At 47.1% G+C, this 25,363-nt stretch overlaps 1 protein-coding gene across 4 annotated transcripts in view; it reads right to left on the minus strand.

Moving 5' to 3' along the window:
- EPB41L4A (erythrocyte membrane protein band 4.1 like 4A) overlaps positions 1-25,363 on the minus strand; it is an 864,386-nt gene that overhangs the window by 635,881 nt on the left and 203,142 nt on the right. The gene's annotated exons all lie outside the window — the stretch shown is intronic.

The following is a 25,363-nucleotide window of genomic DNA, read 5'->3' on the forward strand; positions in this document are numbered from 1 at the left end:
GAAAACTACTGATCCAAGCACTAATTCTATCAAGGATAGATTACGGCAATGCCCTTTACCTAGTGGCCCCAAATTAAGTCATCGCAAAACTGCAGGTCGTACAAAATTGTGCAGCAAGACTTCTTATGGGAACCCCCAATCATTGTTCTGCAAGGCCCGCGTTGGCTCCCTGTGCAAGAGAGAAGCAACTTCAAGGCCCTTTGCATTGCCCATAAGTCCCTGGATGGGAGTGGACCTCCTATCAACAAAGCCATGATTTGCCCCTAGAGGGCTAACAGAAAACTCCCCTCAGATCAACTTCACCCAGTAGTGGTCCCTAGGACAAGAAGGCCAGAAGTGGCGGTTGGCTTTTCTCATATAACGCCTCCAGATTCTGGAATGCCCTTCCGCTGCATCTCCGCAGGGAACCCAACCACCTGATTTTCTGGAAGCAGCTAAAGACCTGGCTCTTTCCCTAGGGTGTCTGTCCTTTAGTTACGTAATCCAGCGCTGGCATGCTTCCGGATAGCCATGCACTATATAAAAGTCAATTCAATCAAATACTGGACACACATCGCAGGTAAGTAGGGCATATCGTAGGAAGTGACGTCTAACACTTGACAGTGATGCGATTTCCGTATCAGGAAACACTATAAAGTCACCCAGCACACAAGAATGTTGATCGCATACCCCAGGCCCAGAATGAGCACAATAGGGATGTTCTTGACTGAGCAATGTTTTTTCACCGCTCTGAAAGAACCTGTGTGCACATATACAGTGCCCAGGGCTGAGGACCGGTGCCCCTTGCCATAGCAGACACCTATTGCCGTAGCAAGAAGAGAGACAATTAGGATGAATTGATCCAATTCAGAATCAGTCTTGATTGCCCAAAAATTCCCCCATGCCTTTCGCTGTGGTTGGGTTTTTCATAGCTAAATAGTTCCCTACCACTTCTTTGAAATGAATGATACATTGAAAACTTTGGGGTACATTATAAAAAAATATATAATCACAAGTCTTTTGGAAATGCCTCAGGCGTGAAACAAGTTATGGGTAAGCAATAGAGATTGTTGTAAATTGTTAGTAAATTGCTTCCCTCTCCATACAGCTCCACCAGGTAGCTGTTGCCCCCCGACCCTTCCATGTCCTGAATTTGGAGCCCTGACCCCTGGTGGTCCAGTGGGGAGCATCTCAGCTCAGCTGCAGCTCTCTGCCTCTGTTTCTCTGCTCTCTGCCTTTTGCTGCTATTTTCACCTTCTTTTCTATCTATTTCTGCTTTTCTTTCTATTACTGCTTTTTTAATTTCTATTATTATTTCTCCCCTTTTGCACATTTTCCCCTTCTGTGCCCTTGCCGCTGATTGTTCCCCAGGGCCTGCCCCCTCCAGCACAGTTTTTTTGCTTCCCGCCTTCCTCCGTCCAGCTCTCCCCAAACACGACTTAATGGTGACCGTTGTGCAGCACACTGAAGGAGCACCAAAGGCAAGCTCGTCTGTGCTTGGACCATGCCCAATGCCACAGACCCTGGCCTCAGAACCTTCATGGTTAAGACTACAGCACCCTCCACACCCTCAATACCAGACATTCCACTGCATGCCACCTCTCGTCGCTGAAGTACACCCAAGGCCCGTTCACATGTCGCAACTGCAGCGCACATCATACCCACCGATCGCACACCCTCAAGAACCGGACTCAACCACCTCAGATGCATTCTACTCAACACCCGCTCCCTCAAAAGACATGCCGCAGAGATCGGGGACCTGCTCGACTCCATCTCCCCCTATTTCACCTTCTTCATGGAAACCTGGATGAACCCCACATCAGCCACAGAAATCGGAACCGCCATACCTGACGGCTACAAAATCATCCACAAGGGCTGCATCACACTGACCAGAAGGCGGCATTGCCATTATACTCAAAAACATCCTCCGCCTCACAACCAGCTCTTATAACCACTCACCCGACATGGAGCACCTCCACTTCCAGATCAGACCAACCCTAATGCCACCCTCCATGGCACCCTCGTCTACAGACCTCCTGGACCCCACCCCCCTTCAGTGAAGCTATATCCTACTTCATCGCTCACCACGCTCTCACAGCAATGGGCTACATTCTCCTTAGTTACCTCAATTTCCACCTGGACAACATAGACGACCTCCATACCTCATTCCTACTGGCGAACCAATCAGAATCAAACAACTGTTCACAATGCCAACGCACTCAGTAGGACAAGCACTCAACCCTATTTTCTCCGCAAGCAACAACATCTCTGTCAGTCACACCTGCGAGACACACTGGACCGACTACCACTGCGTCCACTTATCCTTCACCAGACCTACTGTACGCCACAACACCCACAGTGATCCTCACAGAAGCTGAAACAAGGTCACCGAAGACCAGCTCACCACCTTCCTCAGAAAAACCCCACCACCAACATCCATGGACGTCAACACTTCAGCATGCAGCCTCCACCGCTGGATCTCTGGCTTCCCCAACAACACTGGCTCCGCTCAGGAAACCCCCAGGCAAGCAGCCCTCTGAGAAAGCTGGTTACCCCCCACCCTCCAAGAGTCCAGGCACACCTACAGATGGCTCGAGAAAAGATGGAGGAGCAGGAAGATTATGGCAGACCACGCACCTTCAAAACCGGCGTCACCGAACACCACCACCTCATCAGAACAATAATTAAAGCAGCCATACAGGAACCAATAAATGCCAAAGAACTCTTCACCATGGTTATAGAATTCGACAAACCCAGCACAGGGACAGCAGACATTCCCCCCCTCTCAAGACCTCTGCAACAACCTTATCTCCTTTTTCCACCACAAGATCAAGGAGATGTACGACAGCTTCGCAACCCAAGACCCACCCACCCCACCTGCAACCACCGCACCCAATGGCTCCAGACCCAAGCAGACTTTGCCCAACTGAAGCACCCTCACCTCGGATGACATCCTCAGGATCCTGAAGTGCATCCACTCAGGAGCCCCCTCAGATCCCTGTCCTCACCACATCTTCAACAGAGCCGGCATCTCCATTGCTCCCGAAGTCTGCCGCACCATCAACTGCTCTATCGAGTCTGCCACCTTCCCGGAAGACTGCAAGCATGCAGAGATCAACCCCCTGCTGAAGAAACTTTCTGTCAACTAGATGGACCTCAAGAACTACTAACCCATCTCTCTGCTCCCCTTCCCAGCCAAAGTCATTTATTAAGCCATCAACGCCCAACTCTCCGAGTTCATCGAATAGAACCACATTCAGGACCTCTCCCAATCGGGCTTCAGAAGCAACCACAGCACCAAGACCGGTCTCCCTGCCGCTACAGATGACAGCCACACTCTCCTCTACAGAGCCGAACCGGTTGCCCTCATCCTCCTGGACCTGTCAGCCACCTTTGACACATCTCCCACTACGCCCACTGCGCAAGACTTCACGACGCCAGTATCCGTGACAAAGCCCTAGAATGGATCTGCTCCTTCCTCACCGGCTGAGCACAGAGAGTCAGACTTCCACCGTTCAACTCAGAACCTACAGAGATCAGCTGCAGAGTGCAGCAGGGATCCTCACTGAACCCCACCCTCTACCAAAATCTCCCAGGCATTGTCAGAAGCCACGGACTCAACCTTGTCTAATATGCCAATGACACTCAGCTGATTCTTCCCGCACAGACGAACCCACAACCACCAAGAGCAACTTCCACAACGGGATGAAGGCAGGCGCCACCTGAAAGAAGGACAGCTTCCTCAAGCTTAACTCAGACCAGACCAAAGTCCTTATCCTGGGCTCCACCCCTCCACCTGGGACGACTTCTGTTGGCCTGCAGCACTAGGAACCCCCCACCACACTCACAAATTATGCACGAAACTCATGCATGGCCTCCTCGTTCTCCATGAACCTCCAAATCAACACCGTCTCAACCTCCTCCTTCCACACGATCTGCCTGCTTCATAAGATCTTCAAAAGGATCTCTACCGATTCCAGGAAAATTATCACCCATGTGCTCGTCAGCAGCAGACTTGACTATGGCAATGCACTCTACGACGGCACCACCCAGAATTTCCAAACAAAACTGCAGAACATGCAGAACGCCTCGGCCGGACTCATCCTGAGCATCTCACTGGCCATCTGAGAGACATTCATTGGCTACCTATCAAAAAAAAGAATCACCTTCAAGCTCCTCGCACACACCTACAAAGCCCTCCACAACACGGTACCTGCATAGCTAAACCACTGCCTCTCCTTCTACGCTCCCACCAGACACCTTCACTTCGCCCAACTGGCCCTAGCTACCATCCAATGGATCCACAAGATCCTTCTCCTACCTCTCTGCGAAGACCTGGAACTCCCTGGCTCTGCACCTAAAGCAATCACCATTGCTGCCACAATTCAGGTAGGACCTCAAGACCTGGCTCTACGTGTCCGGGGGCACAAGGGCTGTTAGCGCCTGCTTTTTGCAGCCCAAGGCACTTTATTTATTTATTCATTTATAAAATGTTATATAGCTCGAACAAGATCCCGAAGGATATCAGAGCGCTTTACAATAGGATGGAAGGGAGGATATAAATGAAATAACGAACATCGAGTGGGAAAAGGAAAGTAATATAATAAACAGATATTTTATCCTCTAGAACCAAGCAAGCCTGGCACAGGTAAGCAACAAGTACTCCACAGTAGCAATGCAATTGAAACACAGCCTGAATGATACTTGTATACAACTCTCCTTCCTCCTTTCTTGGTATTATAAGAGGGGTTCCTTTTATATTACTCATCTCAAGCGGCACATTTTGAGCCAGTGCGATTACAAGGGGCAATTCCCTCATCCGCCTGGGCTGTGGCCCATGCAATGAGGAAAACACTATGCCTCTCAGACTACGTTGTATTACAGACGTGCACGCAGAGGCAAAGGAGCAGTTGAGAGGCGCATGGAGTGCGCATCACATAGCGGAATCAAGGCAAAGGGCTTCTAGGGCCCTCCCAGGCAGCCCCATGGAGACACATGCAGTCACTCACCGCACTCACCTGCAGGTGGACCTCTGCCTCCTTTTGAAATGTAAGCCACGTTGACACCTGCACAGTGAAAGGCAGGCTGGAGGCTTCAAAGAGCTCCCCACCTTTCACTTAAGTGCTGTCCCCAGGGCAGGGGCGGATTTGTAGGATTTTCTCTAATAGGGCACACTGTCTCAGCCTGTGCCAGGTGCATCCAGTTGAAGATCGCGGTGCAAACAGGGACAGTGCACCCTATATGCAATGCAGGCCTATGCCTAACCTGTTTTACACCTTACTTTGCTGATGTCTCTGGCTTTAAGGCCGTTTCTGCCCTCTTTAATAGCCCATATGTGTGTGTGCTATTAATCACAAAACCCCCGTGGAAGCGGTTGTACCAGTTAAAGGCCAACCAAACAGGAGCTCAGTGCCAGGGTATTCAGACTCCTTCCTTACCGCACGTATTCTTCGTCGTTGGGCGCAGTTGCTCCACCCAATCTAAATTAACACTCTCATATTGATGCACAGACTCTGCACTCTCATAACATTCATATTATTAACCATTCATCGTCTTACTTCCACTGACAAAGAGGTAGCAGCAGTAAAACATGCCCTAACCTTCAGCTTTCAATACTCCTGGATTAAGCAGGTGTGTAACCTACTGGTTCATCCAGCTCTAACCGGTTTTACTCTTGGGAGAGACCAGAGAGGCCGAAGCTCACGTGGTGCTGTGGGAGGCATGACCTAAAACCCAAAACAATGTACATGCTTTGAAGTATTAATAAACATGTTCATACTCTCGACCGAGGTATGGTATCAGTCATGACGCGGTTTAACGGAGCGATGGCCATTAAACATGTGGCTTCTGGTAGGTTGGAGGAGAAGCGAGCCACACGAGGACGGATACGGGGCAGTAAACCAACATCCTGGCATCCTTGTGGGTCAAGAATACCCAGCATCCCTTGCAGGTGGCGTGACCTGTGTAGAGCACAGGGTTGGCAGAAGCTTCACTGTCAATAGTCAAGAAATCATGGGCTTCCCATTATCCGCTACACCCAGTAGCACCTGCCCACTGTGACCACCAGGGTGGTAATGGCAAGTATTGGAATAAAGCTTAATTTGTGAAAGGAAGAGTACCGGTGCAAGAAGCTCTGCAATTAAACGTCGGCTACACAAATACCAAGGTCGGTAGTCTTCAATCCGCTACCACACATTGCAGAATCTGTTTCTTTGCACTTGCAAGTTCCTGCTTTCCGTTTGTGACGGTTTTGCCATTTTTCTTCATCTGCTTTTTTATCGATCTGTGTGCATTTCCCTCTCTTGCACTAGGGAGCCTTTCCACTTCTTGCACAATGTAAATATATCCTACAGGAAAAATAAGTACTGGTCCCAAAAATAAGTGCTGTGTGGTGCCCGCCACCGGCTCAAATTAACACACTGTTTTAACCTCTACCCCCTAGAGTATGCCCTTGAAGGGCCCTCGCACACTTTCACACACTCTTCTGTAAGAGCCCTCACTCTGCAGTGGGGTAACACAAAAGAATGGGCCTCCTGCAGAATGTGATGAGGGGCTCTGAGTCTCTGATATCTCACAGACATTCATTGGTCTTGGGCTCAATGAAGAGTGCCTTAAAGGTTGGAGGCACCTAAAACTTTGTCCCCCCCCCCCCTGCACCGTAGGGGCCTGAGTTACTCCTGTGCCCCTCTGGTAATCAGTAACGTTTTCCTACCTCGTTCCTCAGACATCTGGACATTTCCAAGGTTATGGCACTCTACCGACTCCTTTCAGCATCCTCTGAGTGAGCATCATAGGAGCTGTTACTTTTCTGTTATATATAGATGACGGTAGCCTTATTATTTCTTTCTCTCATCCTTCTTAATTTTGTTTTTTCATGCCCAGAATAGCAAGCCTGTCCTTGGACAATGTGTTCATTCGTGCACAGGACTGTATGGGCCATCCCAGGCATTGGGCATTTACCCGGGAGGCTGGAAAGTTGAGGACCAGTTTTGCAGCAGTGGGTTTTGTTACTGGGGGCCGCTTTTGCAGCTGTGCAGAAATATCAGCCCCCACCAGGCCTGGTTCTAGAGGGTAGGACAGGTTGGCCAGGCCCAGCCAAACATCACCCTTTGCCCTCCTAGTCACGGAATACAACCAACTGCAAAATGCACATGTTAAATACCACTTTCTCTGTGCCTCAATGCCAAACGCTGCGGTGTTCTTGAGCTGCTTTGGACTCGGCTGGGCAGTGTCAGGCCTCCTATCTCAGTCGCACCTGAGTTTTTCACAGGTTTTTAAAAGACCATTTACATGCCTTTGTGAACTGGTTAAAGAGGCTTTATTTTTTTCTCACTGGTTGCAATACCCCATGGGGTCCCCACTATGCTTATTCCTTACATTTGTATTTTACTTTTACTGCCACAGACGGAGAATGCATTTCGTGAAAAGGCACATCAGGAGTAGGGATGCCACTTTTCAAAGAGAAAAATATCAGCCATTTGATGTTGAAAGCGTCTGCTAAGGCCTGGCTGTGACACTGACCAGGGCTGTAAATAAAATCTTATGTATTCATTTGTAACATTACTTTTCTCTGTCTTTGTTTCCTTTAATTATTCGTCGTGGATCATTTATGCAGCTCTGAAAACATTTAAAAGTGCTTTCTATTTATATGTGCTGGTTGAAATATACAAAGATAACGGCTAAAAATACTGGCTTAAGGTGATTTTTGTACTGGCCATGACATCAAAATACCGGTGGTGACGGTAGAAATCCGGTCAGCTGGAAACACTAATCACAAGACTTTGTTTGTTGTGGAATCAGCAAATTATTTATTTCCTCCATCCCTGATTGATGCCATAATAGCAATAGTGTAACTTGTATCTGAAAACTACTCACCAAACGTCAATAACATGCTGATTTACTCCAAGTGCCTGCGCATACACCATGCATTCAGACAATTCACTCCAAATTCCAACTGCACACGCTCACCATGCACTCACAGCGATCACACTACACTCACACTGTTCACCATGCACTCATGCTGTTACCCTGCAATCACACTGTTCATCTTCCTCTCATCATGCGCTCACATGAGCACATTGATTCCCCTGCACTCACAGCGACCAACCACACTGCACTCACGCCACTCACCATAAATTCACATAGTTCTATCTCCGCTTACCCTTCAGTCACATGAGCACATCGCTCACCCTGCATTCACAGCAATTACACTGCACTCACACTGCTCACCATGCACTCATGCTGTTGCCATGCACTCACAACATACATCCTCCTCTTACCCTGCAGTCACATGAGCACATCGCTCACCCTGCACTCACAGCGATCACACTGCACTCACCATGACCTCACACTTGTCACCCTGCACTCACCTTGCAGTCACACAAGCATACTACTCATCCTACACTCATGTCACACTTTACCCACTTGTCACACACACTGCCAACCCTGCAATCTCACTCAAACATGCACATTACTCACCATGAATTCACTCTCTCACTCACTCTGCACTTTCACCCGCACCCAAATTCATATGGTCACATCACTCACCCTGCAGTCACTTCTCTCAACCTACTCTCACACTGGCACATCGCTCACTGTGTACTCAAATAAGCCCTCCCACATCTAACCGTTCACTCTCATGGACACACCACTCACCCTTCACTCACACCATGCAAACAATCACATCACTCACCCTGGAGTCACACCATTCATCCTCCACTCCCTCCTCATACCCTGCAATCACAAGGACACACCTCTCAGCCTGCAGTCATACAGGCACTCTGTTCAACCTGACTGCACACAGGCACAATAGTCTGCCGGAACTCACAGGGACACATCACTCACCCTGCACTAACTTCTCTCACCATGCACACAAGTCACTCTTCACTCTTGCCACTCACCCTGCACTCACACACAGGCACACCACTCACCCTGCATTCACACTGCTCACACCAACCTGCACTCACTCTTCTCAATCTGCACTCACTCCTCTCACCTGTCACTCACATGGGCCCTCCTCTAGTATTGCATTCATGCAGCTCACTCAACACTCACATCAACAAAGTTTCACCCTACACTCGCACTACTCATGCTGCACCATCTCCACTATTCACAATCACCCAGCAGAAGACAAGGGATACCAGGGTGCAGCAGGTGCAGTGGCACCAGGGCCCAGAGGCCAGAGGGGGGCCACTGAAACCGGAGTATTGCTATATTTCCCAGTTCAAACAGGGGACCCATTTTGTTTCTTGCACTAGGGCCCATAACATGCTAGCTATGCCACTGTCAGCAGCCAGAGAAGAAATATCTTGGCGGTAAGGCTTTTTACATTTGTGTTTCGAGTTTAATATTATAGCTGAACACTGTAACTTCTTCTTCAACTATTGGAGGTCTCTTGACATGAAAACACAGTATACCTTTCTTGAGACTGAAGTGGGGTTGGCAGGTTGGTGTGGTGGGATTGTCTGGACACTGTTGGAGCCAGATCAATCCCAATGGTGTAACCTAAAATTATAGGGTTGCCCAGCAGAATGTGATGAGGGGCCCCTGAGCTGCCCATATCTCACAGATACTCACTGGCTTTGGGATAACTAGGGTGGGGTGGGGGGTGGGGCGTTCCTGCACCGAAAGGCTGCAGAGGCCTGGTTTTACCCCGGAGCATTCCATTCTAAGCTATAACCAGTGTAGAAATGTTCAGAATTAAGGTGCCCTGGAACACAGCCCTCAAATGTAAATTACAAAAGGAAAATTGGAGTTTATCAATATAAAGTTTAACATATCGTCATAAGTAGAACAGACAAGTTTTAATCAGCTTTTTGGATTTTGATTGATGGAAATGCACAGATCATTTAATGCATTATCAGTGGTCACCATTTGTATGTAATTGTATATTGGGGGTGGTTAGTTGACTCTGGAAGAAGGAGCCTAGCTCCCGCTTAGGGGCATAGGGTTTGATCTCCTGCATTAAGTGGCAACCAACTCTCATGAAAGAGGGAAACACCTTCAAGCTTATGTAGGCTGACCTGTGAGCCAGATACAGGCCTGGTGCTTGTGTTGATGAGTTGATTTTGGCTCTACCCACCCCCCACAGCCAGCATCACTGCAAAGTGTTTTGTGTAGTTGCACTAATAGAGGAAAGGAGAGATTAACCCAGAGTGAGCTACCATGAATCTGCTGTGTGCTACGCTGTCCGCAACCAGCTTCCATTCTGTCTGTGAAGAAAGGTGGCAATTTGTTGAAGGGATTCACCTTGAAATTATGATTAAATGGTATCCTGAATCTCATGGGATAGGAGCGCTTTGGAGGTAGACCGATGTTACTCTGGGTTCACTCACTTCTTTTGGACCGTCAATGTTAGATGTCGAGGACATTCTTTGGCACATTTTCACTTTTTGAGCCTTTGCCGTGCCACAAGTTCTTGTAGATTTCTGTTATGTTAACCTGCTCTTTCTTATCTTCCGGAATCCCCTTACTCAGTTGTCTGAGATGGTGAAACTGTGTTTTTAACAGTTCCTCGTGATATGGCGTCCCCAAACTCCTGTGCAAAGGATATGAGGCATGCAGCCTGGAGAGTTGGTGATTTCAATCCCAATTCCAGCAGTTCTGTCTAGGGGTCAATACATTTAGAAAGCTTTCTGGAGGTACGAGAAGAATTCACCTGTGTGTGTGGGACAACTTCCCTTCACGGACATAGTGTCCAGTCATACACTTCAAACTAACAAATCATTGGTATTCACTGTTTATCTACTTAATTTAATAGAAGCAAATTAAGACTATAACACACAAACTGCTCACATCCCTGTACCACTCCCCACCCCTGAGCCCTAAAATGAACTTTAGCTCAATTTACCACCATTCTACCCTCAATATTCTCTGTATATGCACAGAATCTACAGTTTATGTCTGTTTGGAAGTAAATATGATGTAACATAGAACGTGTAGGCTACCTCCAGAAGGACCAACAATTGGGCCCGCTGTGGCCCACCCAAAGGCATCTTTGACCCAGCCAGATGAAAATGTCCAGTTTCCGGAACCAGGCAGTGCTTCCCCACGGGTTGGGCCGTAAAAATTGCCAGGGCTGATTTGGGTTCCCAGTCTTGCCCTGTTCGTGAGGGAGTCCCATGAAATTAATCTCTATCACATGCACGTTGGACGCACTGCCTTGTGGACCAGTCAAGTACTGCTTCTGTATGGTGCTGTGCAATTTCGTGCAGGCACAAATTCAATAAGCCCAGAAGCTCTTATTTATAAAGAATTCATCACCCAAAATAATTTTAAGATGATGGTACTGCTCTTGGTATAACACGAACTGCGACTCATGGAGTCATGAGGCTCCAATGTGCACCGTGGGACAAGGAGGAGAGTGTTCTGAATGGAGACCCTTACCATCCCAGGCGCATGCTCGATGTAGCACAAGAATCCATTGTGGCTCTCGCTCCATCAGTGGTTGAGAATGCCTTGTGAACCGCGCCGGGCACGAGCCCATGACACGGCTCCCATGCCTGGCCTACGTGTCGCGTAAGCGCCTATCCAACCAGAACATCAACTGATACATTACTCCTCATTACACCTACTGCTGTTGTCATCCCGAACCCACGCTCTCGCTCTCTTTCCTCCCCTTTGGGCTCCTGTTTCTTTCAAGAGGACTCAAGGTATCCCTCTCTTTAGAAGACACATTCACTCGATCCTTCCCTCGATCTATACCTGCCCTTTTCTTTTGCCGTGTAACTCAAAACCTAGCTCCCTGATGCAGCTCTGCGGTTCATTACTAATTCCATCAGAGTTCCTCTATAACGAGCTTTTCATGCAGTGCGCTCTGTAGCGACTTCTCTTTTACGTCAGACTAAAAATCATTATTTTTAATTATCTTCTTGACTGAATTATCGCTAGCCTGCTTTCAGGACATTGTCATCCCGCCAGCATCTCACTGCCAGGCAGGTGCACCAGACAATGGGCCCCATTTATGAGGCCGCTTGCGCCGTCGGAACGTCACTTTTTGTGATGTTCCATGGCGCAGGAGCCTGCCCTATATATACGAGGCACCACTAACCCACTTTTTTGGGCTTAATGCTGCCTCGTAACTATTGTCCCCTTTAAAACGGTTTTCTGCAGTAAAGGGGCGTGCAATGGGTGTTGCTAGGGGCGTTCTCTGCACCATCAATGGAATTTTGACACAGCCCCAGATTTACGAGAAATTGTAAATCGAAATCGTAAATCTGAGGCAGCATCAAAAATGTAAGCCTCCCAAGGGGAGGCGCAAGGAGGCACAACGAGGAGAAATATCTTTATTTCTCCTCGTTTTTCCTTTTTCTATGTGTTCAGCATTCTACAGCACACACAGAAAAAGGGAAAGCCACTTGTGATTGTTTTTGTTCAGGAATGTTTCCCTTCCTGAACAAAAACAATCATCCCCTCAACGCAGGCACCCTTGCACCATGGTGTCAAAGGTGCCTGCGTAGGCGCACAGCAACCTATTGTGCGCAGGTGCAAAGGAAAAGGACAGGAATGCGCCGTATCTCATATATACCTGCCCTTTTCTTTTGCCGTTGGACAGTGCAGCAGGAAGGCCTACTGCGCTGCCCTACGGCAAAATAACATAAATGAGGCCCAATGTCTCTGTGTATTCCGCCTTCTTTGATGCAAGAGTCCCTGCCAGAGCTTCAGAGGTGAGGCACACAGCCGAGGTGCTCCAGTCACACACTGTGCAGCTGCACTGCAAAAGGAAGGCCCCTTCCCGCCAACTCTCATACACATGTTCATGCAGGTCAGGAGCACATAGGGGTTATTTACAGGCTACATAACCACCTAGAATGGCCAAACCTGTCGGTCTTAACAATGTGGCCAGTTCTTTGGGATGTCAACACAGGGTGGATGTCTCGGCTCCAGCAGGTGCCATATTGTCCCTACAGTTTATATAATGTGGGCACCTTCCAGGAAGGGGCAGTGAAATATCACTTTGCATATGTCACCAACATTTCTTGAAACCATACCAGCAGATTGACAACAATGTCTGATTGCACACAGCACATTCATGGAAGAATGTCCCTTTTTGTCAACTCACATAAAATGGCGAATTTTGTTATCATTCCATGTCAAGAGTTCAAAGATAGTTAAGTATATATGAGAACCTGATTGCAAGTTTAGGGATAATTCGTGAGCTCTGTGCAGAGCTTATATACTTTTTTAAGTTTCCAGGATCGCATATATTCCTAGGAGGCCACTGCAACTTGCACCACCTGTTGGTCTCACCAAAACGGCTGAATACTAGTATTATCTTCACCTACTAACTTTCACACTGCTACAAATATGACAATCTGGACTATAACAGATGACCTAAAGGTAAAGGAATGCCTTGTTAAACACTCTGCTCCTTTTCGCTATACTGAGCACTGGTTAACGCTGGCACAAATTAAGCAATGTCTCTGTGCGAATAGGATATTATCACACTATTGCAATTTCCCTTGAATGGTTCCGGAAGGACAAACCTGCTGATGTTTATTAAGAAACAATTCCAAAGATGTGGGCTGCAGTGAACTAAATACCGATTCTGGATGTTATGTCCGAATCCAAAGTTACCAATTCACAGCCAGTTAATACCTCATGCTGGGGCAATGATTTTTACTGCCATTGTACAAATACCACCCTTTCCCTCACAACCTGGAATCAGGGCCTTAGAAGCAAAGTACAGCTATGCCGGAGTCCCCCACCATCAGTGTAAATGTTATTAAATGGAAGAATATGAACCTGTTTTGGGTACGCTGCATGCAGCGTTTGGTGGGGAATCTGTAAGAGATTCTGGCTATGGAGGCAGCGGTGTAGGAAGGGGGGTACCGTGGCTGCGGGCCGCCCCGGGTGTCATCACTGAGGGGGGTGACAAAATGGCAAAAATAACATTTGCAACTGTAAGTATCTTATTTTTCCTTCTTTTAATAATTTCAATGTAGGGGGTGACAAGAAATTTTCCACACCGGGTACCACCTGACCTTGCTACTCCACTGTATGGACGACATTTGAAATGGTACGGGCAGATAACATCATTTGCCGAGAATCGTACTATTTGGGTACGTGCGAAAGCCAGGATTAAAAGAAGGGTCTCATACATCCGGTGGTAAGAAAAAATAGCCAATAGAACACAGATGTACAAAGGAAATTTGTAACATTGCAACGGTGTTTCATTCTCAATGGAATTGCTGCAGGCTTGGGTCAAGTCAAAGACAATTTTGAAAAGGAGGTAACCAAAACAGAGGCAAAACTGAAAAGATCTTGCTAATAGTATGACATAGCACACAGGGTCATGCCCCCATGCCGTTCTGAGTCCAGCCCCCCGTGCATCCTGTTGCCTGTTCTGCACCTTCTACGTACATACACAGTTGTCTTCACAAACTGATAAAAATCGGTGCACAACCCGTGACAGTTTTCGAACTTGCAGAGGCGGCTGCCACTAACAAAGGGTGGTAGGGCGAGTGCGTGTGGGGGGGGGGCGTGTTAGTGATAATAAAAAAAATAACTTACCTGAAGCCGCCGGCCGCCTCCCATGCCGCTCCTGCTATCCTCTTACTGGTCCCAGCAGCCCCTGGAACAGACTCCCATTCAATACCAGTAATGCAGAGCAGTGCAGGGATTGGCCTGAGTGGGCTGGAAAAACACTCCGTTCAGGTCAGGGAATCTGTGGGATTCCTCCAGCCTGGCTGCTAAATGCAGCCAAGCTGGAGAAACCTAAGTGCGCATGTGTGTTTTGGTCAGCCTGAGATGGCTGGCCAAACACAAGTGCGCATGTAGGGAGTGCACAAGAACTCCTCCTCCCCCCTGCCCCGCCCCTCCCTGCACAACCTAGCTCAGAGCCGGCAAACAAAAAATAAAATTATGCTAGAACATCGTTTTATTTTTCATTTGCTGGCTCTGTGCCAGGCAGTGCGACCATGCTCCTCCGCCAGTGCGGAGGAGCTTCAGCTGACTCCCACTAATCTAAATCTGCACTATACATATTTACACACCGCCTACAGAATAAATAAAATATGTCAGTTAATGAAATCCCCACTGTTAGTGAAAGATCAAATATGTTGGCTTCTTTTTTAAAAGAAGTGTCTGCAAAAGAATGAATTCCACAGAATCTCATGTAGTGAAGAAGGTTTTATGCAAGCCCTTTGTTAGTAAGTCAGAGCAATAGCACTTATTTAAAAAAAACCTCCAAATACTTCAATAGCACTGTGACCTTAGAATTTTGCTGTGATCTTCATTCCGCAAAGCAGAAGTCTATGGAATCACCCCTGATTGCTGATGGCCACGTTGGTGTTGAAGAGCCTCTCGACCTTGATGCTGTGTTCATTGCCTACTAACAGATTCATCTGATGGTGATACACTTACAAATTATAAATTGTGGCCGTATTATGGAACCTACCCCAGGGCACAATGGGCATGTGTGCCTGCTTTGCGCACCCCAGGAGCAATTTGTTATTGAAAGGGCTCCATACGCTTGTGCGGCCCTTTCTGTAATACAGATAGCGCTGGTGCACATATAACACCAGCGCTATAACCAGAGGGTTTTTCCTCATTTGCATGTAGGCGTGGCCCCTTGCAAATGAGGGAATCCCTTTGCACCTGTGCAGTATTATAGACACGGGTAGAATCCGTTTTTGCCCTTTAGATATGGCAATGGAGGAACATTTTACATTAATACTTCTACTGAATATGGTCATATAATTTGTTCATTTATCTCATGGCTCAGAGTCCAAATACCAGGAGATACCATTTTATCAATGGAAGAGCAGGTAAAATAGGTGATGGGCACCTGTTTTGGAACCATGCGAATACTCGGAAGGATCTTTCCGTGGATTCCATTTTCGGCCAGACAGACTCTTATCCAGTCACTCTTGATTAGTCGTCTGGATTATGGCAACTCACTGCTGGTCGGGATGAGGGAGGATCTAGCTTCTAAACTACAAGTGGTCCAAAACACGGCAGCCCGCCTTGCCCTCAAATGTAAATGTTGTATTACTTGTATAGCGCCCGAATCACCCCACATGGGGTCTCTCCGGCGCTTCTAAGAATACCGCTGTGGAACCCTTCCTGGCTTTTTCCCTGTGAGGCGCCCACTCCTGGGCACCCCAAGGTGCAGCCAGGCATCCTAGCATTGTTGGGGCTGTTGTGGAGATTAAGCAAGCTATTGCCCAGAGTTGAAGAGTGGGGCCCATGATTAGAATAGGCACCGAGGCGAGAATTATCAGGTCCGAGGAAATTGAGACCAAGACCCGCCAAGGCGGGAATTGAACCCTGGTCCCAGGCCAGACCTCTGCATCAGGGTCTGCCGCTCTAACCATTGAGCCACACTTCTCCACTCAACAAGCTGGCACGGTCCCCCTCCTCAGCCCTCCAACACAAATTACATTGGCTCCCTATCAGAAAGAAGTCCATCTTTAAATTATTATGTCTGGTTTTCAAATCCCTCCATGGGATGGGACCAGCCTACCTGATGAAGAAGATCGAACGGTACCATCCTATACGACTGCTGAGATCCAGCAGTCGTAACCTGCTCTGTGTATGGAGAATCAGGAAGGCAAGGATGGGTTGTCGGGTATTTTCGTACCTAGCCCCCACCCACTGGAACACCTTGTCGGACGAGATCCGCGCCTGTACTAACTTCCGTCATTTTAAAAAGCTTCTTAAGACCTGGCTTAGAGTGAGTGAGCCTCACCACTGCAATGGGGGCTTGGGGTGGTTCTACCTCAAGAACTTGTTTTAAAAAATGCAAACATGATGCGTCTTACAATACATTTTTCATTATCTAGCGTTGTCCAATCATTGAATAGATGGATGAGGATGGAGACATGGCTGCATGGCTCAATGAATGAATAGTTGGATATTGAGGAGTAGGTGGACGAGTTATTCAAGAATGGAGAACGACAAGTAAAAACCTTAAGTTATCTTGAGCAAATGGTCTGAGTACACTGACCAAGGATGGTTTTCATTTTAGTTTCTGCATGAAAACATCACCTTCCTTAAACACTACTACCACCAATCCTTATGAAACATGCAAAGACTGGATGGACTTACCATAGAGCACTGGTTTAGCTCCTCAAAAAGTTCAACACAAAGCATGAAGCCATGATCTAAAGTTGGAGAACGAGACACCCATACAGGGGTTTAATTGCACGAAAACGTGCATCAATCTCGGCTTCCACTTGACCACATTGTGTGAGCCTAAGCATTTACTTTCTCTCAGTGCCTCCTTTCCTTCTTCGTCACACGAGAGCACCTTAAAATACATCAGTTCAGTGTGTGCACTGCACACAAGCAAGACTATATAGTTACTCCATCTAAAGTAACAACCATAGACAGGTATAGGGGAAATAAACAGTTTTGCTTTTGGTTCACGAATAGCATGGTCGTCCGGGGGTGGTTTGGGGCATGACTGTTTCTAAGTTCATGATCATAATCTGTTCCCCATCCCTGCCCCCCTTAAGCCCTGATAGTCAGCGCTGCTCGTGGAACCATCCATTGCAAAAACTAATATTGTAGGAGCACGCTTTGTGGCCTTTGTTTTGCATTGTTTATTTTATAAGGACTCTGGCCCGACCAACAGCGAAACTGGCCTGTGCCCTGCTAGCCCACCGGGGAAACGCCCGGTACCCGGAAACGCCAGTCCAGGCCGGATGGCTTCCTCTTTCATGCCTTCATCCTCCAACAATACAAAGATAAATGCAGGCTTCCATGCCATTTCTTTGAAAGAGCAGGCATTAAAGTGGCTTATCGGCTCAGAGGCACGTGTCAACAGAGTGCCTTCATCATGCATGTTTATGGCTTCACTGTAAAGGAGTTTCTACAGCTGAATACTCGCATTAAGCAAGCCTGAAAAACCATCAGGGACGCTGCAGAGTGTGTGGAATGGTTACAGAGTGGGTCTGCCAGGCTACTGGACCAGAGACAGTTGATGCCCTCCCCGGGCGCCTGGTCAATTGTGAAAATGAATCACTGTGTACAGGTGATGAACCAAATGATCATGTGCCCCATTGTGTGCAGTCTGCCCCGGGGCCGGTGCACCAACAGAATGTGCGCAACTCATGTGTTTCGCTGGTTTGCTGCCCTTTCTCCCTGAAACGGAAGGCGTTAAGGGTGGTGGGACATGGGTGACTTGTTTCACTGTTTACCACTGGCTTTGGTGGGAACAGGGAAGGTCACTGTCGCTGCAGGGGACAGGTCCAGCTCTCCTTTGAAAAAAGAAAGGGAGGGTGGTGCTGTTACAGGCAGGTAGGGGGACAGGCTCCTGGAAGGGCACGTCAATTCTGGGAGGGGAGGGTCTGTGTGGCAGTATTGAGCTGTGAGGCTTTGAAAGTTGAGGAAGACGAAGATCAGAGCACAAGTCGGGGGTACACATGCGTACACGGCGTACACCCACTATTTTCACACAGTGGACGCCGTCCACCTTGCTAAGAAGTTGGGCTTCACAAAAATATATTGAACATGTTCCAGTTAAATTTTTAGACACCGGGACACATTTAGCAGCTGCTGCACATTGTCTGCTTTCCATTTCCGGCAGCAACTTGCAGGCAGCAAGGGGGCTTTTTTATAACCTCCAGCTGGGCAAAGATAAAGACAGAAATTAAGGGGCCATCAGACCTCCTTTTGATCCAGTATGGGACTGGAGGCCTCCAGGAACCTCACAAATTCAAATCCAGCGGCAAGGAAACAAAACCACACAGCTTCTAATCTCTTCACAGGTACTTAAGAGATGCATGCTTTTTACTTGCTTGTATATAAGTGCATGCACGGTAAGAATGTCAGATGGGTTGGTCTGTCCCAGTATTAACACAAATACTAATTTTAACAGCACCATTTTATTTCTTTTATAGTGCTACTCATCCTAATGCAGAGTGTTAGAGAGCTTTACATTACATACACATTATCCATTCCAAATAAATCATGTAAGGGTGTAAATCAATTTTCAAGATGTGTTACATGAGACAGTCAGGGGTGCAGGGTTAGGAGTCAAATACCCTTCATAGCTAATATATCTCTTTACTACGCATGCGATACAATGTAAATGTATTTGAGCTTATATAGCGCACAGCTACCCGCAGTGGGTTTCCCGGCGCTTGCTTAGGGAACCCGTCCTGGTATTCCCCTGTGAGATAACCCCGGCAGGGTATCCACAAGGTGAAAGCCAGGCATCCCGCCGCGAGTGGCCGTTGTGGAGATTAAGCAAGCTATTGCCCAGAGTCGCAGAGTGTGAACCCGTGAGTCGAGAAGGCACCGGAGCGAGAATTATCGAGTCCGTGGAATTTTTTAGCCCAAGACCCGCCGAGGCGGGGAATTGAACCCTGGTCCGGGGCCGATCTCAGATTCCGGGTCTGCCGCCTCTAACCCCTGAGCCACACTTCTCCACTCATCGTATGCCATTACAACATGGTTGTTACAACGACCGCGTTGTTACATCGTGAACCATCACATCGCAAGTTGTTACAGCGACTTGCTGTAGGGAGTTCCCTGGACTTAGGAATAGTATAATTCACTATCCCTACTCCAATTTTGCAACAGCAGGGAGGGAGTTAGATTGTAAATCCAACACCTTCTACCCCCTACAGAAAGTTGTTGTAATGACTTGCGATATAATGATTCACGATGTAACGACCGGGTTGTAATGGCATGCAATGTAAATGCTGTTTCCCCCTTATAGCTCACTGTGGTCTACTAGAAGGATTACAATTTATTAACTGCAAGTAACAAAAGGATCTCTGTGTTCAAAGCAGTAATCCACTTACCAATCTACATAAAATAAAAATCTGTGATCTGCATGTTGTATGATATGCTTTCCAGGAGACAACTTTTTTAAGGCATATTTTATTTCATTTTCTGTTGGCACATGTTATAACATACACATATCAGAGCATCACGTCCAGTTTGATCACTTTCTGTGATCAAACACACTGAAGGGTAAATGTTCCTATGGAGGTACGCCGGCCTAATAGGCTGGGGGTAGTTTTATCAGAAGAGAGGTGAAGATAATTTATCTAAGATAGATAGGTCTCCGGTTGGATATCATAGATAGTGGGGAAATTCCTCAAATTTGAAGAGTTGCCCTCACATACCGGCTCAGGTGTCATGCTTCATCATAGAGTGTTTTTGTTCCTTGTGGGGTTGTCGCAGCAGTCCCCCACAAGCCCAGCGACGGGGCTCTTTAGCAGAGATCTTTTAAAAGGAGAACACAATAGTGGTGAGTGTGGAACTGTGAGGTAAGTGCAATGGTGAGTTAAACGATACCCCAAAAGGTAATTTATTCTTGGGACCATCCGTTGTGGTTAAAAGCAGAAAACAAACTTTTGAACTTTCACCAATGAAGAGGTTTAGTTTGGTTCTAAGAAAGTGAGTAGTGATCAAGGTCATTGGGTCGACATGTTTCACGCCCTTGTGGTCCAAACCAGATCCGTGGAATTTCTTCAGGACCTTAAAAGAGTTAAAAATAAGTTAAGTGTGCATGAAAAATAGGGATCGAGGATAGATGTATGCCCTGTGGGACAAGCCAATATTAGGCTCGTGGTGGTGTTGCCATGAAACAGAATTCCACAAACACCTCAGAGAAGTTATCCAACCTAAAGGGGACAAAGGAAATAAAGAATGCATGTGTTAGTGTATAAGACTCTGCTTGAGGTTCAACCTTACTGCTCTCCTTAAAATCTGGCCATGGCTGCCATCTCTTCTCCGGCTGCAGAAGACGTGGGTAGGTGCGATAGCTACACGCCACTGAGGGTAACTGTGAATACTGAATCTTAATTCCGTACTGCTTTTTAAGGGTCATACGTATTTTTCATGTGTCATCATTGGTTACCAATCTATCACCTCACTTTCAGGTAGCCCTCAGGTACGCCTGGCCTCCCCTCCATCCTCTGGCGTAAGCGAGTACTTTCTACTTTCCTATGTCATACATTTACTTTGTACATGTTATGAATTTTACAATATGCTGGGGGCAACGATTACTCCCTCCCCACTGTAGCGATCAACCCTGTTGTATGTCGCTTATCGTTACGCTTCAGTGGATAAACGATTAGTGACTACAAACTATTGAACATGCCTATTCTGCTATAAAATACCTATCTGTTTGCGGCCTGCCACCAGTTTAATTTCCCTTTTAATTTTAATGTCATTTTTATACACTTACAAATGCATTCTTTATTTCCTTTGTCTCCTTTAGGTTGGATAACTTCTCTGTGGTGTTTGTGGAATACTGTTTCATGACAACACCACCACAAGCCTAATATTGGCTTGTCCTACAGGGCATACATCTATCCTTGATCCCTGTTTTTCATGCACACTTAACTTATTTTTAACTCTTTTCGGTCCTGTAGAAACGCAAGGGATCTGGTTTGGACCACAAGGGTGTGAAACATGTTGATCCAATGACCTTTATCACTACTCACTTTCTTATACCCTGTTAGACCTGGCATCTTTGGTGTGATTTCCCCTGACTTATTTACCTCCACCTCCTGTATTTTTGATGCTGTGCTGGATTTTGATTTTGATTTAGATGCTTTGGGCACTTTGCCTCTGCTGATCAGTGTCAAAGTGCAAGGGCTCCCTGGGAAATAGTTATTGTGATTGGTTATCCATGATTGGCATATTTGTTTGACCAGTAAGTCCCTAGTAAAGTGCACTAAGTGTGCCAGGGCTGGTAATTCAAATGCTACTAGTGGGCCTGCAGCACTGACTGTGCCACCCACATGAGTAGCGCTAAAATGGTGTCTAAGATCTGCCTGCGCAGTTGCTAACTGCCATGCTGACTTGACCAGAGTCCCCACTGGCCAGGCCTAACCCTTCCCGTTCTGAAGGCCCAAGGTACCACCCTGGGCCAGGTGCAGTGTATGTGAAAGGTAAAGCATGTACTAATGTAGGTGACATGCTCTGATAGTGAACTGCTGCCAATTTCGTTTTTCACTATTGAAAGGCTATCTTGCCCATAGGCTAGAATGGGGAATGCTGTCTATAATGTTTACCTGCATATCTTCCCATAGGAGCAAGATAAAAAATTAAAGCCTGGTATCCCTGAACTCAGAATTTGATAACCCATCTTTAGGAAGGATGGTTTTTAAATCCTGTGTTTGAAAACAGCACTTTGAGAAAGTGGCTGTTTTCTTGTCTGACCTTTCTGTGTGCCTTGGCCGGTTTGTGAATTGACTGTCTGGTTTGTGAGTGACAGGGGCTGGGGTGGTTCCTGGAGGCTGAGCGAGTCAGCCCTAGGCTGAATAGCTTCATCTGCATCTTAAGTGGTGGGAGGGGATAGAACCTGGGCCTGAATAGGGTTGTGCCTGCCTTCCACAATGCTGGCTCCACCTCCTGCTGGGCGGCTGACGACCCTGCCCCTCTCTCTCAAAGGAAAGAAGGAGTCATGTAAACAGAGTGCTCCAGGACTGACCAGAACTGGTTGGAACTAGGCCAAGGCCTCTCCGCCTTCAGAAAACTAGATCATTCTGGAATCAAGAAGGAACCTCTGCCAAGGAGAAAAGCTGGAAGACTGAAGAGGAAGGTTGTCCTGCTGGATGTTTGTGGGCTGACCTGCAGTTGCTATTCTGCCAAGGAGAGGGGAAGGACTTTGCTGTGACTGTGTCCCCTTGCTTGAAAAGATAAGGGCCTGAGAAGAGCTGGCCTCCTGTTTTGAAGTCCCAGGCACAAAAGGACTTCACCCCTAGCTTCCCCCAGAACTCTGCTGTGTGAGTTCCGACCTGACTTGAGTGCTTGATCCAGTTGTGGGGTCTCTGGAAGTTGTTTGGGAGCTGACCAAGAGAAAAGAAGCCAAAGAACTTTATTTCTGACGCCGTCGACGCCGCTGCTGTGACGCCGCGACCAGCACTGAGGCCGGGAGCCACTCGAGAAGTCAACGACTCAGCGCCTGCCCTGCTCCGCAGCTCCTACGCCCTACAAAGTCAGCCCATGCCGGCAGTGATCGGCCGTGATCGACGCCAGCGCCTCCCATCGACTCTGGGTCCTTGCTAGAGGCCGGCCTCCCATTATCGCGGCACCGATAACCGCCGAGAGTGAGCAAGCAGCTCACTGATGTCACATCGACACCGAAGACGACAACGCTCATCGACGCCGTCGCATCCGGAAGATCTACACCTCATACCTGTGCATCACCTGCGCCTCGGAACCAGCACAAAGACTCAACGCCGCCCTCCCCCTACAGACCGGACTCAACGCCGCTCGATGCTGCCTAGCCTCCCCAACGTCTCAGGAGTGCCAGCGACTCTTTGTTTTTCGCCGCTGCAGCTGTTTTTGTAACTCTTACTACAGATACAGGTACTTTGGGTAAAACATGATGCCTCTGTGGATTATTTTGATACAGGTTCTGGAAATCTTTTTTAGAACCATATTCTTGAACTGTGTATGTTGGATTTTTGTTCTTTTGGCCTTGTGTAGTTTAGATAAAAATACTTTATTTTTCTAAACTGGTGTGGAGTCCATTTGTGGTGTTTTCACTGTGTTACTGTGAGTGTTGGTACACATACTTTACACATTGCCTTTGATAAGCCTGTCTGCTCGTGCCAAGCTACCAAGGGGGTGAGCAGGGGTTATCCAAAGAGTGTATCCCCCTTACCCTGACTGGAAGGAAGGGTCCCTATTTGGACATTGGTACCTACCTGTGCCAACTAGAGACCCCCAGATCTAACAGACCCAAACTAAACCTCCTCATTAGGTCTGAAGTTTGTTTTTTGCTTTTAACCATACCGGACGGACCCAAGAATAAATTACCTATAGGGGTATCGTCACTGTATATTTAACCCACCCTTGCACTTCCCACAGACCAGCACTCACCACTACAGCAATCTCCGTTTAAAAGATCTCCGCTAAAGAGCTCCCTTGCGGAGCCCGTGAAAGACTGCTACGCCAACCCCACAAAGAGCAAAAACGCCCTATGATGAAGCATGACACCTGAGTCGGTGTGTGAGGGCAAATCTTCAAATTTAAGGAATTTCCCCACTATCTATGATATTAAAATCAAAAGTGAAATTAAACTGCTGGCAGGCCGCAAACAGATAGGTATTTTATTGCAGAATAGGTATGTTCAATAGTTTGTAGTCACTAACCGTTTATTCACTAAAGCATAATGATAAGCGACATACAATAGGGTTGATCGCTACAGTGGGCAGGGAGTACTTGCTGCCCCCAGCGTATTGTAAAATTCTTAACTGGTACAGAGTAAATTTGTAAAGTTTAATTTCCCTTTTAATTTTAATGTGATTCTTATACACTTACAAATGCATTCTTTATTTCCTTTGTCTCCTTTTGGTTGGATAACTTCTCTGAGGTGTTTGTAGAATACTGTTTCATGACAACACCCCCACAAGCCTAATATTGGCTTGTCCCACAGGGCATACATCTATCCTTGATCCCTGTTTGTAATGCACACTTAACTTATTTTTAACTCTTTTCGGTCCTGAAGAAACGCAAAGGATCCGGTTTGGACCACAAGGGCGTGAAACATGGTGACCCGATGACCTTTATCACTACTCACTTTCTTAGAACCAAACTAAATCTCCTCATTAGTGGAAGGTCTAAAGTTTGTTTTTTGCTTTTAACCATACCGGACGGACCCAAGAATAAATTACCTTTTGGGGTATTGTCACTGTATTTTTAAACAACCCTTGCACTTACCCCACACACCCGCATGCACCACTATGGTGATCTCCCTTTAAAAGATCTCCGCTAAAGAGCTCCCTTGAGGAGCCCATGAGGGACTACTGCACCAACCCCACGAGGAGCAAAAATGCCCTATGATGAAGTATGTCAAGTCGGTGTGTGAGGGCAACTCTTTAAATTTGAGGAATTTTCCCACTATCTATGATATTAAAATCAAAAAAGAAATTAAACTGCTGGCAGGCCACAAACAGATAGGTATTTTATAGCAGAATAGGCATGTTCAATAGTTTGTAGTCACTAATCGTTTATTCTGTAAAGCATAATAATAAGAGGCATACAACAGGGTTGATCGCTACAGTGGGCAGGAAGTAATCGCTGCCCCCAGCGTATTGTAAAATTCATAACAGGTACAAAGTAAATGTATGACATAGGAAAATGGAAAGATCTTGCTCACCCTAGAGGAAGGAGGGGAGGGCCTCTACGGGGGAAATTAGGTGTACATGAGGGTTACCTGAAAGTGAGGTGATAGAGCGGTAACCAATGATGACACATGAAAAATACATGTAACCCATAAAAAGCAGTACGGAATTAAGATTCAGTACTCACAGTTACCCCCGGTGGTGTGTAGCTATCGCACCTATCCACGTCTGCTGCTGCCGGAGCAGAAGAGATGGCAGCCGTGGCCATATTTTAAGGAGAGTTAAAGAGAAGTTATCTTCATCTCTCTTCGGAAAAAACTTCCCGGAGCCTAGTAGGATGGCGT

Source organism: Lissotriton vulgaris, chromosome 3_1 (assembly GCF_964263255.1).
Source record: "Lissotriton vulgaris chromosome 3_1, aLisVul1.2, whole genome shotgun sequence".
Lineage (NCBI taxonomy): Eukaryota > Metazoa > Chordata > Amphibia > Caudata > Salamandridae > Lissotriton > Lissotriton vulgaris.